Here is a 3,216-nt window from a genome sequence, read left to right on the forward strand (position 1 = left end):
AGTGGGCCCGGAAGTGGATTTTTATGTCATTTACTCATTTCTGTAAATCCTAGCTACTAGTTCTCTATAAGTAGGACCTTTTACTATTGTATTTTCATCTTTAGATCTTTGAATCTTTGGATCCTTGATCATCTGGAGTCTTTTGATCATGTTTTGGGGGCTGGCCTCACGGCCATGCCTAGACCTTGTTCTTATGTATTTTCAACGGTGGAGTTTCTACACACCATAGATTAAGGTGTGGAGCTCTGCTGTACCTCGAGTATTAATGCAATTACTATTGTTCTTCTATTCAATTCATCTTGTTCTTATTCCAAGATATTCATTCGCACTCAAGAACTTGATGAATGTGATGATTATGTGACGCTTATCATCATTCTCACTTATGAACGCGTGCCTGACAACCACCTCCGTTCTACAAGCAAACAAGGCTTGAATGTTTATCTCTTGGATTCCTTAATCAGAATCTTCGTGGTATAAGCTAGAATTGATGGCGGCATTCAAGAGAATCCGGAAGCTCTAACCTTGTCTGTGGTATTCTGAGTAAGATTCAATGATTGAATGACTGTGACGAGCTTCAAACTCCTGAAGGCTGGGCGTTAGTGATAGACGCAAAAGAATCAATGGATTCTATTCCAACCTGCTTGAGAACCGAAAATGATTAGCCGTGCCGTGACAGGGTGCGTTGAACATTTTCACTGAGAGGACGGGATTGTAGCCACTGACAACGGTGATGCCCAACATACAGCTTGCCATGGAAAGGAGTAAGAAGGATTGGATGAAGACAGTAGGAAAGCAGAGAGACGGAAGGGACAAAGCATCTCCATTCGCTTACCTGAAGTTCACACCAATGAATTACGTAAGTATCTCTATCTTTACTTTATGTTTTATTCATATATCATCCATAACCATTTGAATCTGCCTGACTGAGATTTACAAGGTGACCATAACTTGCTTCATACCAACAATCTCCGTGGGATCGACCCTTACTCGCGTAAGGTTTATTACTTGGATGACCCAGTGCACTTGCTGGTTAGTTGTGCGAAGTTGTGAAATTATGTTTATACCATGGTATTGAGCACCAAGTTTTTGGATTCATTACCGGGGATTATTTGAGTTGTGAAAAGTAGAGATCACAATTTTGTGCACCCACTGGCATAGTAAATGACATGTACAAGCTTACCATGCCTCTGTCCTAAAACAGCTCCTATAGCAAAATCAGTAGCATCATACATTAATTCAAATGGTAGATCCCAGTCAGGGGGAGCTATAATGGGGGCATAGGTAAGGTTTGCTTTTAGAGTTTCAAAAGCATGCAAACAATCAGAATCAAAGACAAAAGGAACATCAGCAACCAAGAGGTTGCTTAGAGGTTTAGCAATTTTAGAAAAATCCTTTATAAATCTGGTTCATACCCTGGGTCGAGCTACCCGACCTGGGATAATTAGCGACAAAATGACTGACCTCTTCAGGTCAGATTATCCGACTTCTTCCCAAAGAGCTCGGCCAAATCGACAAAAAAGCCCAGTAAAGGGCCCAGATAGAGGAACACGGCCCAAATCCTAAGGCAACCCAAGCCTGCAGAGATAAGGGCGGTTCCCTCGAAGATAAAGATGACCTCACTGAAAGATAAGATAAGATAAGATAACTAACTTATCTTATCCAAGAAGGTCGCTCCACACCATTATAAATACACGGGAGCACCCAGGTATAACTCATACTCTGATTCTACTCAATACCTGCTTAATACCTTGCTAACTTAAGCATCGGAGTCCCTTGCAGGTACCCACCACCCTCCAGGGACGAAGGATTAGTAGCATCATCAGTCCAACAAGTCGGACGTACCAGCTCCGGCTACGATCCACCTGTCGGACACCCCAGCTACGATCAGTACGAAAGATCTCGTCCGAGATCGACCTCCAGTTTCAGGTAACCCTCGGAACATTGGCGCCGTTGCCGGGGAACCTGGAAGTCATCCCATCACCATGGCGGACGACCATGACAACGACCACGATTCAGGTCTGGAAGATAGAACACCGCACAAGAACGCGGATGTCAGGCTACAAGATACCCCAGAAACCAACAAGGACAAAGACTCACCAAATTCTAGGACAATAGAAGCGCTCCTAGATCGCCTAAAACAACTTGAAAAAGAAACCCAACAACAACGAGAAATCGGAAAGGATCTACAAAGAGAGGTGCAGCGACGTCGAGAATTGGAAGAAAAACTACAGCAATTGGAAGCTGATCTTAAATTAAAAGCCCCCCGGGCCAATCCTGAAGAAAATTCACGCAAAGAGCAAGACCCGTTCACCAGGGAAATCATGAAAACCAAAATTCCAAAAGACTTCAAACTCCCGGATATGACTCTGTATGATGGCACCACGGACCCCAACCACCACCTCAGTAACTTCAGAAGCAGAATGTACCTTTGATGAGCGGATAATTTGTACGCTTTTTGGCATTGTTTTTAGTATGTTTTTAGTATGATCTAGTTAGTTTTTAATATATTTTTATTATTTTTTAGTTAAAATTCACTTTTCTGGACTTTACTATGAGTTTGTGTGTTTTTCTATGATTTCAGGTATTTTCTGGCTGAAATTGAGGGACCTGAGCAAAAATCTGATTCAGAGACTAAAAAGGACTGCAGATGCTGTTGGATTCTGACCTCCCTGCACTCGAAGTAGATTTTCTGGAGCTACAGAAGCTCAATTGGCGCGCTCTCAACGGCGTTGGAAAGTAGCCATCCTGGCCTTTCCAGCAATATATGATAGTCCATACTTTGCCCAAGATTTGATGGCCCAAACCGGCGTTCAAAGTCACCCTCAGAATTCCCAGCGTTAAACGCCCAAACTGGCACCAAAATGGGAGTTAAACGCCCAAACTGGCACCAAAGCTGGCGTTTAACTCCAAGAGGAGTCTCTACACGAAAATGCTTCAATGCTCAGCCCAAGCACACACCAAGTGGGCCCGGAAGTGGATTTCTATGTCATTTACTCATCTCTGTACACCCTAGGCTACTAGTTTTCTATAAGTAGGACATTATACTATTGTATTTTCATCTTGGTTCTTCTGGTTCCCTCTCTGGGGCCGAGGCCAATGATCACTCTTGTTCTTATGTATTTTAAACGGTGGAGTTTCTACACACCATAGATTAAGGTGTGGAGCTCTGCTGTACCTCGAGTATTAATGCAATTACTACTGTTCTTCTATTCAATT

Source organism: Arachis duranensis, chromosome 4 (genome assembly GCF_000817695.3).
Source record: "Arachis duranensis cultivar V14167 chromosome 4, aradu.V14167.gnm2.J7QH, whole genome shotgun sequence".
Lineage (NCBI taxonomy): Eukaryota > Viridiplantae > Streptophyta > Magnoliopsida > Fabales > Fabaceae > Arachis > Arachis duranensis.